Source organism: Sorex fumeus, unplaced genomic scaffold (genome assembly GCF_029834395.1).
Source record: "Sorex fumeus unplaced genomic scaffold, SorFum_2.1 ptg000061l, whole genome shotgun sequence".
Classification (NCBI taxonomy): Eukaryota; Metazoa; Chordata; class Mammalia; order Eulipotyphla; family Soricidae; genus Sorex; species Sorex fumeus.
In genome coordinates, this window is record NW_026606118.1 from 16,261,100 (window position 1) to 16,279,064 (window position 17,965).

The following is a 17,965-nucleotide window of genomic DNA, read 5'->3' on the forward strand; positions in this document are numbered from 1 at the left end:
CATCCAATATGGTCCCCTGAGCACCGCCAGGAGTAATTCCTGAGTGTAGAGCCAGGAGTAACCCCTGTGCATTGCCAGGTGTGACCCAAAAGGCAAAAAGCAAAAAACAAAAACAAAAAACAAAAAAAAAAAAAAACCCTCAAATTGAATCACTGCCAGATATAGAGGTACAAAGCTGTTCTTGGTATACAATGTCCCAACACCCATTCCTCTGCCAGTGTGTATTTCCCACCATCGATGTCCCCAGTTTCCCTCTGACCACCCTCCTTCCTCCCCCCAACTCCACAGCCAGTCTCTAGGGCAGGCACTTTTCTTACTCTCTGTCTGTCTGTCTGTCTTCATCCCTCCTTTTGGGGTCTGCAATACAGATACTGATCATATTTGTTCCTTTACCTATTTTCAGCATACAGTTCTTATCCCAAGTGATCATTTCCAATTATCTTTGTCCTAGTGATTCCTTCTCTATCCCAACTGCCATCTCCCCCAGCACTTGAAGCAGGTTTCCAACCATGGACCTATCTTCCTGATCCTTGTGTTTCTACTGTCCTTGGGTATTAGTCTCATATTATGTTTTTCATATCCCACAAATGAGCGTAATCATTCTTTGTCTGTCCCTCTCCTTCTGTCTCAAATTCACTCAGCACGATACTCTCCATGACCATCCACTATAGGCAAATTTCATGACTTCATTTTTGACAAGCAACGCAGTACCTCCTCACTCCCCGAGGGACTGACCACACACACAAATTGTCGAGCCCCCCCGCAGAAAGACTGAGAGGGATTTTCTGCTGGAGCGATAGCACAGCGATAGGGCATTTGCCTTGCACGCAGCTGGCCCGGCAGAGCCGGGTTCGATTCCTCCACCCCTCTCTGGGAGTCCGGCAAGCTATCGAGAGAATCTCACACACAATATGCCAAACAAAGTAACAACAAATCTCACGATGGAGACGTTCCTGGGCCCACTCAAGCAAATCGATGAACAAGGAGAGGACCATGCTACAGTGCTAAGGTGAAGAAAATCCTGCTTTCAGTCAAACAGAAAGAGTTCTGAAGCTGGGGCCAGAGTGATTGCACAGGGCATAAGGTGCATGGGACCCACTCCAGTTCAACCTGGGCACCGTGTAAGTCCCCCAGGCACTGCCATGAGTGAAGCTGAGTACAGAGTCAGGAGTAGTCCTCAAGCACTGGTGAGTGTGACCCAAACCCCTCACACCAAAGCTTTTCGAGCAAGTATGTCCAAAGTCTCCAAGAAGGTGTGGAGCCCTTCTCTTTGCCTGTCTGCATGTTTAAAACAACAAAAATGGTTTTTTTTTTGGTGGGAGGCCTATCTGGTGGTTACTTGGGGCTTATTCCTGTGTCTGTGCGCAGAGATAACTCCTGGTGATGCTTGGGTGAACAATATGTGGTACGAGGAATGGAACTGGGGTCTGCCTCATGCAAGGCAAATACCCTTATGCCATTTTTCTGGCCCCTGTCCCAGTGTGTATAAAATCAATTTCATAAACTGTAGTATCTTAATTTGGTCGGTGAGCAGGTTGCAAGGCCTCTGGCAGAGCTCAGGGTGATTTCCCCAAAGCCATCATCTCTTCCCATGCTCTTATCGTGCACGTATAGAGCCCCTGGGGTTCAGGGTCTTTAGGCGAGACTCTGAGCTCTCCAATCCTGGCATTCATAATGAGTGCCCAAGTTGTCTGAGTCCTAGTGCCAAGGACCAAAAGAAGGAACACATACCAAAAGAAGGAACACAGCCTGTGATGGCTCTGTAATTCCCTTTTCCATTTCCACTGGTTGTGAGAAATGGTCTGAAGTTTGCTTTACTTTAACCACCTGTGAGTTTGAAACAGAGGACCTAGAAATACTATGGGACCAGCCCAGGAGGAAGATTCTAGGAGAAGAATCCCAGTGACTTTGGAAGGAGAAGGAGCTCTTTTGAGAGTTAAGGTCTTGACTCATGAGGTTTACCCTATTAGATGAGTCTGTTATTATTTATCAATCCTGATTGCTAGACATATGTTTGCACTGGTCCCTTTAAATAAGAGGGTTAGAATAAAAAGATGGGGGTCTGATCATCACAGCATGTCTGAACTAACCGCAGGGTTCCTGGACAGGTTATTGCAATTTGGAAACTGCCAAATGAATGCACTTCTTGGACAGGACACCGAGGACAAATACATATTTTCTGAATGATATAATTCCTAATCAGTTTGGCAAGTTCTTTAAAAAATAATCATGCAGAAAAAAAAACAATGGTATTAGTTAGCATCCCATAATTGAGTAGGTCAAATAGGACAATAAGAGGTTACCATCACAGACACTAGGTTTTTGATTACAGCGATTTCATTTTTCTGATTTTCTCTTATTTTTTCCCAGGCACTGATTACATTTGACTAGATTAAGCATATGATTATCTAAGGTCAGGATTCAGAGTCTGTTCATGCCTCTTCAACCTGCTGTCCCCTTCCTGTTTACGCAGGTGGCTTTTAAATCTTTTATTGTTTGCACATTGAGTCTGGTTATGTGGCTGAAACAGACACCTTCAGATGGAGGCCAGTGGTCCCGGGTTGTGGGTCCCTGTCTCTGTTAGAGTTTGAGACTAAACCATCTAGGGCAGTTGCTGAGTGAGAAAGAACACACACATGACAATGAGCTAGTTCAGAGTTTCCAAAGAGAATTATATGCCACTCTAATGCCAAAAGAAGCCCACATACCCATTAAAGGTGCATTTTATTTATTTATCTACTTATTTTGGTTTGGGAGTTGCACCCAGCAGTGTTCAGGGCTTCTTCCTGGCTTTGTGCTCTGGGATCACTCCTGCGGGCACTTAGGGGACCATGTGGGGTGCTGGATACTGAACCCAGGTTGGCCATAGGCAAGTTAATTGCCCATAGTTTAGAATTCTTGAAGACACTTAAAAATCAGGATTTTCAGGCCTTGCAAGACTTTCTTACTTGGCCCAAGTTCTACCTTCATCGTTTGTCCTCACTTTTCCACTCCAGATTAATTCAGTCCAGCCCATACATGAGCAGAGTGAGGTTCAGGGTCATGCCCAGTTCTAGTTGCTTTGCTGAATTCTTAGTGACAGAAGCCAAAGATGGATATTCAGTAAAGTCACACACTTCAATATCCACGCCACATGAATCAATTAAAGAGGGAGGGAGAGCAGGAGGCAGAGAAGGAGAGAAAGAGAGTGAGAGAGAGCGAGAGAGCAAGTGAGGTTGGCTAATTTTGGCCATTTCTTGATTAAGATGTTTTAAAGGGACGTCAGTGTGGAATGCACATTTCAATAGAAATAAATAATTCTAATTAAATCTGGTTCTGCATTAAAACTAAATTTAGGACCTTTCAATTAGCCTAAGTGGTTCTCATTTTACAGCAAATGCTATTAAGTGAATTCTTTTTGCTTCCTGTGTGAATCTGAAATGGAGGGGCATTAAGATAGTTAAATCAATGTGCAATGAATTGCTTAAAGTCTTTATTTCCCTCTTGTCTGTAAGTATAAAAAGGGTAAGACTTCTTTCTTTCTTGTTCCATTCTGCAGCATCAATGACTGGTACATGGGACATAAATAATACATATGGTGGGGTAGGTGTGTTTGGGTGTACACCCAATTGTGCTCAGGGTGTACTCTTGGTTCTGTGCTCACGGTGAAGGTGCTGTGGAACTATTTGTAGTAGAGGGGATTGATCTTGTCTTGGTGGCATGCAAAGCCAGTGCCCTATCTCCATGTGCTAACATTTTGATTCCAACAGTGCACATTTTTTTGAAAGATATGGATGGATATTGGAGTGATGGATGAAGGAAAGAAAGGGAAGGAGGAATGAAGGAGGAACCTGGAGTGAGGGTAGGGGTGAGGGGTCCAGATTGCCAGGAGACTCTGGTCCATTCTTGGACAGATCAGATTGAACTACTGGGGTTTGTAGCTTGGTGCCTAAGAGCACCAGAGAAACTGCCATATCAAACACAACAGGTTTCAATCTTTTTTTGGCCCCTGCTGGGGACTCTTTTTTTTTTCTGGGTCACAACTGGCGATGAGCAGGGGTTACTACTGGCTCTACACTTAGGAGTTACTCCTGGTGGTGCTCAGGGGACCATATGGGATGCTGGGAATTGAACCCGGGTTGGCTGCATGCAAGGCAAATGTCCTACTTGCTGTGCTATCTCTCCAGTCCTGGGACTCATTATTACTTAATTTCCTTACCTGCAAACTGGGGAGAATGCCATCTATCTCAGAGCTTTGTTAGAAACACAAATAATATATACACTCATTTTGCATATAACATATACAAAAGCTCTGTTTCTTTAGCATGGAGAAGTTAACAGAATCCCAATTTTCTGTGGGGCTCTGTTGAGGAAATTTTAGTTTTTGACTCAGAGATGGAATATTTTCTTATCTCAGGCCTCTCTTGAAAACCCGTTCTAGTTGTTGACCTGAGGCTTAATCCCACACTAACAAAAAGTTAAGCATAGACCATTATTCACCATAGCTCAAAGTGAGAACAACCCAAATGTCCATAGACTCATATCTGAGTAAAGTCTGGGATATTATTTAACAGCAAGAAAAACAGAAAACTCATACATGGAATCAGGTTGATGAGCCTCCAGACATTGTAAAGTAAAATATAAGCAAAAGAATCAAATCACAAAACATCTCAAATTGGTTGGAAAGTCCAGAAAAGCAATTCTATAGAGATGAAAAGTAAATTAGCAGTTACTTAGGGCTGTGGGGATGGCATTGGTAGTTGGAGTTAATAGAGAGTGACTGCTAATGGTTACAGGGTCTCTTTTACGAGTTAAAGTCACGTTTTAAAATTAGATTGTGGGGGTGATTATACAAATTATACTAGAAATCACTGAATCAAACACTTTAAATGCGTGAATTATCTGGTATATGAATTATGTCAGCAAAACTATTCAAAAATGTGTGTACAAATTCAGCATAAAATTACTATGATTTGAGCAGTATTGGTTCACTGAGATTGTTGTATTTTGGGTCTATGCTTTATACATTTGTAACATAATATTGTGACACTTATGCTTTTTTTGTTCTTCTCTATCATAAGCAGTATGTCCCAAAGGATAGTACTTATTTTATTAATTGTTGTACCTCCATCACCTTACATAATACTCTGTATAGAGGGCTTAATTAAAAAAACATTTGTTGAATGGATGCATTTCAGGCTAAATGAATGCACTCTGCATTAGCTGTAGGGTAGACATTTCAAGTATTATCAGCATACTTCTGAAGTCTCTTTAATGTAGTTTATTGTTAAAGCCAGCATAATGTTGTACTATAGTTGGTAATCATTCTTTTGGGAATCAGACTGAAGAGCTAAAACTTATGCTATCTCAATATGTTCTATTTTCTAAGATGACTCATTTTGGCCAGTTAATATTTTATTTGCTCTTTTATCATTTAGTGCAGTCTCTATCTGCATTGCATTGCAAGCAACTCTGAATAATGATACTTATAACTCAAGACTTATGTTTTGAAAGATTTTTGCCTTTCTCTGATATGTTGATTTAAAACTTTGGGCACACTGGTGAAGAAACGGGTGTTGGACCATTATATGACTGAAACCTAATTATGAACAACTTTTTAAATGTGTATGTCACTATGATTCAGTAAATAAATAAATAAAAATTTAAAAATTAAAACTGTCACTGTCACTGTCCTCCCGTTGTTCATCGATTTGCTTGAGCTGGCACCAGTAATGTCTTACAACAAATTGTGAGTCTTGTTGTTACTGTTTTTTTTTAATTTTGGCATATTGAATACATCACGGGTAGCTTGCCAGGCTTTGCCATGTGGGCGAGATACTCTCTGTAGCTTGCCGGGCTCTCTGAGAGGGGCAGAGGAATCAAACCTGGGTCGGTCACATGCAAGGCAGACGCCCTACCCCCTGTGCTATAGCTCCAGCCCTAGAAATTAAAAAGAATATAAAATTTAAAAGGGTGAACAAGGGACTGGAGTGATAGCACAGCAGGTAGGGTGTTTGCCTTGCATGCAGCCGACCTGGTTCAATTCCCAGCATCCCATATGGTCCCCTTAGCACCGCCAGGAGTAACTCCTGAGTGCAGAGCCAGGAGTAACCCCTGTGCATTGCCGGGTGTGACCCAAAAAGCAAATAAATAAATAAATAAATAAGTAAAAGGGTGAACAAAGATAAATAAAATAAAAACAATGGACAAGGGCTAGAGCTATAGAGAGTAGGGTGTTTGACTTTCATGCGGCTGGTCTGAGTTGGATTCCTGGCATCCCATATGGTCCCCGAACACTGCCAGGAGTAATTGCTGAGTGCAGAGCTTGGAGCAACCCTTGAGCATAGCCAGGTGTGACCCCAAAAAGACAAAAAATAAAGAAAATAAATAAAAACATTGAACAGTACAGAGCCAAGATCAAAGACACGCCACTCAAATGAAGATAGACTTGGTTAGTGCCACCAGCTCTCTATGCCATGATCTAGCCTAGTAGCTGTCATTTCCTTGTGAATGCCTTTATCCCTGCCTTCCTAAGTGACTGACAAATTCAGAACCACTGGTCTTAAATGCCTCATTCCCTGGTCATCTCAGAGGGACTCATATCGAATTTGTTTTAAAATTTTGCTGCTACTCTCAAACTATCTTGGCTTATCATAGTTCATCTGTCTTGCTCAGCATGTTTTAGACCATAAAAACGAGAGATATGGTTCTTTTGATACTCTTGTTTCTTAGAATTTAAGGGTATTTAATAAGTTATATAAAATATAGAGGTAAATCGAGCTGTCAAAATACTATTACATTTAACACTGTCATGATATATATAAAATTGTGTCATATATAGATATATAACTTTGTTGTACATTGAAACAGTCCATCCCTAAAATTCTCTTAGAGGAAAGACCTTCATCCTAACCTTCTTCAATTATTCATGACAAAATTTTCAAGAAGCATCACGAATTGTATGCTCTGAGTTTAGAGAAGGGATCCTCTTACTACTTTGGGATTTAATTTGCACTTGCATTTCCCCTGTTTTACTTCTTTTTTCTTTTCTTTTTTGGTCACACCTGGTGATGCACAGGGCTTACTCCTGGCTCTGCACTCAGGAATTACTCCTGGCCATGCTCAGGTGACCATATGAGATGCTGGAAATCGAACCCGGGTCGGCCGCATGCAAGGCAATCGCCCTATCCACTGTGCTATTGCTCTATCCCCACCCCTGTTTTACTTCTATCGATATTATTTCAAAGCTTGGGCAACTGCTCTGTGCTCTTCTCTTGCTCTGCTGTTTAAAGAGCTGCAGTTCAGCTTGCTATGATCTTTCATTCCCGGGTTCTGCTGAAGTGTAACCCAAGCTAACCTCATCCCTTTCTCCCAAATCCCAGAACCATCTTAACAGAAGCATGGAAAATAGATGATGTGGTATCCTCCCATTTCAGGAGATGGAACTGAACCCCGTGTGTACAAAAAGATGGAGGGCTTTACACTTTTGGTGTGCAATAGAACAACATATAATTTCTAAATCATTATTTGTATACTGTGGCTGGAGAGAGATTGCAATCTCCTCCCTGCAATTTTCATCATTTACTCAGCAAATATTTGCTGAGTGCCTGCCAGCTGCTGCGAACGCTGTTCGAGCTGTTGGAGATACAGCTATGAGCAGACAATACAGCCTTCACTCTCAGGGAACTTATATCTAGTGGACGAGAAAGACCAAAACCAACTTCATACCTAATTTTTTTGGGGGGGTTCCTATGAAAATAAAAGCACATAAAATTTGAATTCAAGGGAGCTTTGTTTTAAAAGCTAAAAATTCTAGAACCACAATGAACTTAACTTATCTTTCTTTTCCTCTGTGTGTGTGTGTGTGTGTGTGTGTGTGTGTGTGTGCGTGCGCGTGGGCCATGCCTGGCAGTTCTAGTAGTACTTAAGTCATCATATGTTGTGTTTGGGGTGGGAACCAGGGTTGACCATATGCAAGGCAGGTAACCTAAGCCCTGTACTATCTCTCTTGCCTGCCATAGTGAGTACTTATGTGCTAAAAATTTACACTTTCTAGATCAATATTTATGTTAAATAGATTCCAGTATCATTGCCTTCTTGAGAATCAGTTGCCACCTTAGACAAACCACCACCTCAAAACTTCCTACTCAGTTACCGAAACGCTCTTGGGTTGCTTTCCCTCTCTGAAATATCAAGTTTTCTTTCAATCCTCCAAACCGATCCAAGTACTCCTGCTCTTTGAGAGTCAGACTAAATTACATAGACACCCTAAGATCTAACCTTATCTGCTGGGACTTGAGGTCTGCTGCAAGTGCCTGAGAAAGTTTTCACGGCTTGTAGAAAGGAAGAGACAGGGAGAAGAGAAGGTCTTTTCCACTCCCTGGAAATCAGGTGAATGTCTAAAGGCAACACAGTACCTATTATCTTGCTATCCCCAAGAAACCTACTCTGTACACAATACACACGCCTATAAAGGCATCTAGGAAAAAGGAAAGCTAAGAAACTTTTTTCTTTTTTCTTTCTTTTTTTTTTTGCCTCATCAGCAATGCTCAGGAGTTATTTCTGACTCTACACGCAGGTATGACTCCTGAAGGCGCTCAGGGGACAATACGGGATATTGGAGATCAAACCCAGGTCAGCTGAATGAAAGGCAAATGACTTCCCTGCTCTACTACCTCTCCAGCCTCGTGAAAAAACTTTCATTTTTAATGAGCTTTTTTTCTAGCTTATTTATTTTCATTGAATCACTGTGAGATAGAGTTACAAAGCTGTTCACAATCAGGTTTCAGTCACACAGTGTCCCAACACCCATCCCTTCGCCAGTGTACATTTCCTACCACCAGGGTCCCCAGTTTCCTCCCTGCCACCTGCACTCCCCCTCCCCCCCCACCCCAGACTGTTTCTATGGCAGGTACTTTTCTTCTTTGCAAAGAAACTTTGTGATGACACAGTTCATGATCACGACCATCCTGTTGTTCATCGATTGCCTCGAGCAGGCCCCAGTAACGTCTCCTTCCTCCTAGCCCTGAGATTTTTTAAAAAAGTGCCATATTCAAGGCTCTTTCAGGTTTAGGAGAATGAGACCCATCATTGTTACTGGTATTTGGCGTATTGGGTAAACCACGGGGAGTTTGCCAGACTCTGCCGTGTGGGCAGGTTACATTCGGTAGCCTGCCAGTTTGTCCAAAGTCGGAATGAGATAATAAGATGTCGCGCAAACTCAACCCACTCCCCTCCAAGGGGCCCCGGCGAGGACAGCCAGCCGAAGATGACACAGTTAAATGGTAAAATTGTCCAATCCCGGAGACATCCCACTTCAACTCTCTTGTGACATGAGGTAGTGCTTTATGTGTGACCAGCAGCCCAAAGCATTTTAGCAGCTAAAAGCAGACACAAATGCACATATATAATGAGCATGCAGCCTGGCTGATTGAATGTATATGGAGGCATAAATTACCTCGCTGCTCCATTTATGATTGTCACATTTATTTTTACCTTCAGCAAAGGCCATGGTTGAATTAGGAAATTTCAGGATTGAAAAGAAATATCTGAATTGACGACAATTAAGGAAATCAATTTCATACTTAGTGGTTGTACACAAAGACAAAATAGATGTTTGAGAATTTGTTAACTGGTTAAGATATAATAAGACATCAAACAAGCCATTTTTTCTTTAAGTTCCTTACAAAACAACAACAACAAAAAACCGATGTTGAGACCAGTCTTTCATTTTGTTCCCTGAGATAAATAGGGAATAGTTATTGCAATCAATTGCTTGCTTGTTTCCCCAAATTGCTCTCCCACTAGCATACATTATGTATGGAGATGAGAGGAGAACTGGGTTCCTTTCTATACTGTCTTTTCTTCTAGACTACAGTTTCTCCATTGGATCTACTTTTAAATAAAAAAGAAAGCAAAAATGCTAAACTATTGCTGTCAAAAACCAGCTTTCACTAAAAATGAAATGCCAATTGTCTTGCAAATATTTTCTGTTTCTCACTTACAATGTTCTTTTTGGTCACTTTGATATAGTGGAAGCTTCTGAATATTTATAAAGGTTTGTCATTTTGGGGTTGTTGTTTGAGAAAGACCAAAAAGACTGCAACAATCTTATTGGGTTGTCACTTAGCAATTCAGCCTTTATTTTTAAGGAATAAATCGTAAGGATTTGTAGCTATAAAAAAATTGAAATATAAAGTTTTCACAAAGTTGCTTCTGTAAGTAGAACTCTATCCATACCTTCTGGTTCACGGATTTTTGGAACTCAGCTGTCAGCATTATCGCTGAGGCATGGCAGGAAGTAAGAAGTAGATGGAAAAGCATCAGAAATTCACATTCAAACTCTCCTAGTTGTTCGTAGCATTATGACCTGAGTTTGTTTTTTCTATCTGAACTCACTGTAGTACATGCACCCATATATTTCTTCTCGATTGCCTCCCTTCCCCAACCCTCAATGGCTCTTGGGTATATAAAGAGCCTTCCTTCCTTTCCTTTCCTTCCTTCCTTCCTTCCTTCCTTCCTTCCTTCCTTCCTTCCTTCCTTCCTTCCTTCCTTCCTTCCTTCCTCTCTCTCTTGTGCTCACAAGTGACCCTTGGCAGTGCTAGTGGATCGTATAGGGTGCTGGGGACCAAAAGGGGTTAGCATATGCAAGGTAAGTGCCCTACCTCCTATCCTATCTCTCCAGCCCCCGAGAGTATTTCTTTCAACCCTCTGGGAGGAAGAGGGAATATTGGACCGTTCTGGACCATCTGAATATATGCCCAGTATTTTTTTTCTTTTTCCTGAGCTACACATAAAATTATGCTCAAAATTGATTCCTGTTTCTGTGCTCAAAGATCATTCCTGGGTGCTCAGGGGACCACATGGGGAAACCAGGGATCTTCATGGGATCAATCATGTGCAATGTGGTATCAATTTTAGTATCTTCCACTTCATAGATATTTTCTCTTAAGATAATTTACTTCAGGAGGACTTGTCTTTGCAATTGTACTAGAAAATATTTTAGTAAAATTACTTCTGACAGCTAAGCAAAGTGGAAAGAATACCTATCACACAGCCCCAAAAGTCTGGGGGACTTTCTTTTTGGTTTCGGAACCACACCTGGCTGTACTCTGGGCTTACTCCTGTCTCTGTGCTCAGGAATCTTCTCTTAGCAGTGCTCAGGGAACTGTTTGCAATGCCATGGATAAAACTAGAGTTGGCCCCGTGCAATACAAATGACTTGTCCTTGTACTATCTCTTTGGCACATGCAGGGACACTTTTGGTTTTCCTCAGGAAAGTAGAGTTTTAGGGATGCACTGATGAATTTTTCTTTTTCTGAAAATGGGGTGGTAGGACAAATGAGTTTAGGAATGTTTCATGGAAATGACTATAGTTTGGGGAAGCCTCTTTTGTTGATTATAAGCAGAACTTAGACTCATAGGCTTATGAGCTTTTCCCATCACACCCACAATTCTAGAAAACCTGGTACTTGCAAAGTGACATTTTAGATGATACTGGGACAAATACTTTTTTTTAAAATAGATTTTTTTTTATTGAATCACTGTGAGATAGACCCTTACAAAGCTGTTCATGCTTAGATTTCAGTTATACAGTGTTCCAACACTCATCCCTCCACCAGTGTACATTTCCCAGCACCAGTGCCCCCAGGTTCCCTCCCATCACCCCCTACCTTCCCCCAATTCTCTATGGCAGGCAGTTTACTTCTTTCTCTCTCTCTCTCTCTCTCTCTCTCTCTCTCTCTCTCTCTTAACATTCTTAATTTCAAACAGCATAATATATTGTTGAAGTTGATATTTTCTAAGTGGAAGTTGACCGTTGTTCAGGGAGCACCATCAAAAATTTGGGTGAGATATTTGGTAACTCTACACATCAGTTTTGTATGTAATTTCTCTCTTATATGTCATGTTTTATTCAATCAGGTGGGTAAGGTCTATTTTTTCAAGTCAAATACTGCCATATTTTTGGCAATTACAGTCAACCCTCATCTTATCATGTTTCATCTTTTCTACCTTCTAATAACAAAAATAAGCTTATAAGTTATAATTCAATTTTATGTATTAAATTTTAGACATTTAAAATGTATAAGTTTCAGGAATAAACATTTTTTCGGAACTTTTTTTAAGGAGGTAGAGAAGTAAGAGCCAAAACATCAGCAGTTGATGAACACTTAAGTCACTGTCATCATTCCATCAATACTTTGCTTGAATTCACCTATGTGATGATGACCAGAATTGTATCATTTTAGATAAAGGTCAGCTTATAATCAGAAATGTGAATTCTTATTTCCATAGAACTTTGACATGGAAAGTACTATTGAGAGTGTCATAAATATTAACTTGTGCAATTTTTTTTTTTGGTGGGGTGTCATACCTGGTCACACTCAGTGCTCAGGATTTATTCCTGGCTTTGTGCTCAGGGATCACTCATGGCAGAGCTCCAGGGACCATGTGGTACTGGGGATCAAACAGAAGCTGACCATGTGCAAGGCAATTGCCTTACTTGCTGTACTATTTCTCCATTCCTAACCTGTGTAATATTATTTACAGTCTAATGAGGGGTTACCGCAATACCCCCATTTCACATTTGGGGGATTGAGCCAGCTAATTAGTAGCAATGTTGAGATTTGAATCCAGAGTTTCCAACTCACTCTGCACCTCTGCTTTGATCACTGTGCATAGCGGTCCCTCCAGAAATTTGAAAAGTACTTCTTCTTGGCCTGCTTGGTATCACCCAGTTTTTCCCTTGGCCAAGCCCAGAACACTTGTACTATTTGAAGATGATAAAAACATTTAATAACATTGAGTTGCCTTTCATGTGGAAATAAATTTGCATGCAAAGTGTGTGCTATTATCCTCATTATTTAGATAAGGATAAAAGGAACAAGGGGTCAGATAAACATGGCTCAGGCAAACTTGGACCCAGAACCCTTCAGCTCCATGATCTAATCATGAGAACAGCTTCCATTCTCAGGAGTTCCTTAGTAAATGGATCTGGGGAGCAAAGACACATCATGGGCAAAGGAAGAAAGACCTGAGATGCAAAAGCTTTTGCCTGTCATCAGCTCATCTATAAGCTCACAGAAGCAAAATAAGTTTATATGTTTTTTCAACAGTTCCTAAGTGGGGGATAATGTATCATTACTTATAGAGTCACGAACACATTGAAGTGGGTTTTGTTATTGTTGTTTTGGGACACTCTGGTGCTCTGGGGCTTATCCTGGGCCCTGGCTGTGCTCAGGTGATCATTTGGGGTGCTAGGGATCAAACTGTGGAGGGCCAAGTGAAAGGCAAGCACTCTCCCTTTTGTACTATTTCTCTGGTTCCTGCTTGTGAATTTTAACTTGAAAAACCAGTGGCAGGTTTTCCCCGGAATCACATGCAACTCCCCTGGGTTCAAGATCTCAGCAACGCTGTGTGGGGGGCCCAAGTGAGTCAAAGCACATGCAGGGTCATGTGTACAGGGTGCCTCTTCCCTGGAGGCATAGCGCAGGACGCCTATCCGCTTTGGGAAGCTGAACCGAGGCAAGTCGCACCCAAGTTGTGCTGGCTCGCATCTTCCCTAGCTAAGGGATTGCTTGACTCGCTTACCACGTTTTCGACTTTTATGTAGGCATGGAGAAGAATTTGTGAGTTTAATGGTGCCAGGCTATATATAAAAGACTGATGCTGATTGATCCTGGTGTGTGTGTGTGTGTGTGTGTGTGTGTGTGTGTGTGTGTGTGTGTAGGGAGGGGGGAATTCAAAAGTCTGGGCCAGAGAGATAGATAGCTTCAAGGGTCGAACTCCTTCCTGTTTTGCTCCTGTGATTCCCAGCATGGCACATCCCCGGAGCACCGCTGACTGCGACTTCTGAGCACAGGGCTGGGAGTAACCCCTAAGTACCACCCAATCCAAGTCGTTGGTTACATGCACAGATTCTCCCTTCCTCAGTGGCCCAAGCACCTCCTGCATTGAGGAGGAGTCTGTTGGCTAGAGTAGCCCTCTGGGAGCAGAAGAGGCAAAACAAGATCTCTGGGTGCTCTTCATGAGCAAGAGAAATTCTAGGTCGAGAGGAAAATCAAGTTCATTTTGTTTCAAATTTGAGATGAGTACAAGTAAGAAGATTTAAAAAGGTGGAAAGGAAGACTTGCATTTTTCCCCATGTCACGTGGTGAGGCAGCGGAAGAAAGTGTAAAAGGAAGAGGATGAACAAAGGGGATAAAGGAAAGTGAAGAAGGATCACTCCCTGGGTAGGGACAGGGTGAGAAGCAAGGCTGGACAGAGAGATTGCTGGGGGAGAAAGAACTTTGGAACTGTCCAGAGAAGGGAAAGCAGGGTCTGCTGTTGTTAGCACTGCCCTTTGAAATGATAACCAACCTTTTATACCCAGAGCACCAGGACTCTGGGCTACAGGAATCCCAGTAAAATTTATCTTGGAGGTTAAAGGTCTCTGCGCTGTAGCATTGTTGTCCCTTTGTTCAGCAATTTGCTCGAGTCGGCACCAGTAACATCTCACAACAAATTTCAAGACTTGTTGTTACTGTTTTTTTGCATATTCAATACCTCACTGGTAGCTTGTCAGGCTTTGCTGTGCGGGAGAGATACTCTAGGTAGCTTGCTGGACTCTCTGAGAGGGGCAGAGGAATCAAATCAAATCAAGTCTTCCACATGAAGGCAAATGCCCTACCCGCTGTGCTGTTGCTTCAACCCTAAAGGTTTACCTTAGGTAAATTCTAGGAGACACAGTTCTTGTGGAAAATGAAGCTTTCTCTTTGTTTGCTATACTGTTTCACTCTATTGTGTTTCAAATCTAGTCCCTCACTTATATACAGCTCTGAAAAAGATATTTGTGCAAATGGGGGACCATCAATTCAGCACTATGGAAGCTCTGTGAAAGCTTTGTCATGTAAATGCCAGCCACAAATGAAAGAAAAATTTTTATTTTTAGATTTAACCTCTTAAATTGCCCCAAAGCAACTTTTTATTTCCAGCTGATTTATTTGAAGAAAATAGGCTCAGATTTATTGTGTCTCTTAATAAAAAAAAATTAAATGACCTCCTGTAGTTTTGCTTCTATTTATTGATCTCTTTCAAATTTAGCAAGCAATTCAATCTGCACTAAGTCGTGTTGAATGAAATAGATTGTGAATGCAAAAATGGAATGAACATTTAGAAAGCATTTCCAAGTCCCAGAAAGTAGCTTTAATAAATGAGAATAAATTAAATTCACATCACTGGGCAAAAAAAAAAAAAAAAGAGATGGATTTTGTTTTACTGGTGAACTACATAGAAATAGTTGACTGGATAGAGGATCTATTGGCCATTTTTTCAGAAGCCAACTCAGGCAATGGATTGCTGTAGTTCTGAGTCAAGGGTCATCGCAGACTATCTTTGCACTTCTCCAACTTTAGAGACTGAAACATTATTTGTGTTTTTCAAATTTTTCTGGGGTAGCATACCTGGTGATGCTTAGGGCTTAGTTGTGTCTCTCCACTCAGGGATCACTCCTACCAGTCTCAGAGGGACCATATGTTGTGCCTGGGGTTGAATCTCGGCCGGTTGTGTGCAAGAAAACACCAGACCCGCTATCACTTTAGCCCTTGAGAAATTTATCTAACTTTATTAAGACATTCTCTCCTCAGCCAGACACTGCATCTACTGTGACCACTGCTACTAATGGCATTGGTAACACAATTTTTTTTTTACTTATGAACAATGCCACCAGCCTTGTCTCTGACATTGCCTGGTCCCATGAATAACTTCCCTGTCCTGTCCCACACATTCTACTGGCCTCTGGTGAATGATGGCCAGGTTCTATCCCATGCTGCCCCGTCCCATGAATGACTTCCTCATCTTGTCCCTCCTCTGCTCTCTCTATCCTGTGTACACTTTCCTTGTCTTGGACCACGTGCGCATGACTGAGACCCCATGCTCAGTAACTTGTCACTACCTGGACATTCGAACCCTGCCTGAACCTGAGCTTTCCTGGGAACCTTTCCTAGGCCTATATTCTGCCCTTTACTGGCCCTGAGTGGCCTGCCTATACTGGACTCCATGTCTGGGCACGCCGGCCCTACCTAATAACAATAACATGTACATTTAACTTCCTTATGGGAGTTCTTGGGGGGTGTTTTCACATGCTTAGAGGAAGTGAGCTCTATATTGTCTACTCCATGTCTAGGTCTGATAGGGATTCTTTGGCTTTGGTTAGTTACCACTGTTGCTTTTCCCTCTTCCAGATGGCTCTGACTTGCCTGTGTGGTGCTCCACACTGATCTGCTGTTCTGGTAACTTCTCTGTCTTCTACATCTATCTCCTGGGCTCCCTTGACTCACCTTGGCCTGCAGGGAGTTTTCTTTCTTCTTCTTTTTTTCCCTTTTTTTGGGAGGGGGACATTGCACCCAGTGGTGCTCAGGGGTTACTCCTGGCTCTGCACTCAGGAATCACTCCTGGTGGTACCTGGAGGACCGTATGGGATGTCAGAGATCCAACTGAGTGTAAGGTAAATGTCCTACCCACTATACTATCACCTCAGCCCTGAACCTGCAGTTTTAAATACGCTTTTTATAACAACATTTCTGCAGTCAATATATATAATTTTTTTCCCAGTAGACCTTGTTTATATCCTTGCTAGTAATTAACTCTTTTTTTGTTTGTTTTTGGGTTATACCCAGAGTAGTTCTGGCACTCTGTCAGGGATTGGAGGACCATTTGTGGTGCCAGGGATCGAATCCAGGTGTGTTGTTTGCAAGACAAGCACACAATTGGCTGTAGTTGTAGTATCTTTCAGACCCATCAATGAATTCTATGTTGATTTCTTGTTGTCTTTCTCCCCCTTCTCTCCTCTTACCTACCAGCCTCACACCCCCAGAACCTGACATTGATTATTCCTCTAAATATACAGTGACCTCTGTATTCCCCGGTGATATTGATACAGCAGGAGCAGATGTGTGGAGCGCCAGGTGAATTTAGTCAGGTCACTTAAAATCTCTGCCCATGGAAGAAGTAACCAATCAAATGTAGATTGAGATGGCTGGGGGTGGGATTTGGCAGCAGGTATAAGGAAGCCCCCAATCCCATCGCTTTCTCCCTGAGTACACGGTCTCACGACCCTCCCCTCTCTCCCAGGATTAGGTAGGGCAGGCGTGCCCAGACATGGGTTTGAGTATAAGCAGGCCACTCAGGGCCAGTCAAGGGCGGAATACAGGCCTTGGAAAGGTGCTCAGGAAAGCTCAGGTTCAGGCAGGGTTCAAATGTCCAGGTAGTGACAAGTTACTGCACATGGGGTCTCAGCCATGTGCACGTGGTAAGAGACATAGAAAGCATATACGGGATAGAGAGAACAGAGTAGGGACAAGATGGGTAAGTCATTAATGGGACGGGGCAGCATGGGGCACGTCCTGGCCATCATTCACCGGAGGCCAGTAGACTTTGTGGGACAGGATAGGGAAGTCATTCATGGGACCAGGCAATGTCAGGGACAGGGCTGGTGGCATTGTTCATAGGTTAAAAAAAAAAAAAGGCCTGGACATCTGGCGAGGGACCCAAACCCTTCTACCTTGATCTGTATAATAAACTCTAACTCTCAAACTCTAACTTATCATCTATTGAGTTTTTTATGCAAATCTTTTGTACAATTCTCAAGAACCCAGCACCAGCACAAGAAAATCTGCTTTTGTGCTAACAATACCATGATTTGCCCAATGCTGAACAAGAATTCTCCTCATCTCTGACTCTGCACCAGGCTGTCTTCACCTAGGTTCCTTGAGGGGGTGGGGGGTTGAGTTTTCCTTCCCACCCCAAGCAGCACCCTGGCAGCCGAAAATCTCCAGAACCCAACTGCCGCCATGCTCAAGGCTACTCTCCACACTCTCGGCCGAGCTTTACCCAGGAGGGAACTGGCAGAAAAACCCAGGTATGCAGGAACCCGTGACTGAGATCTCCAAGCTTGCTGAGATCGGGACTGGGCCTCCTCTCCCTAGCTCCCCAGTTTTCCCGTAGCTTG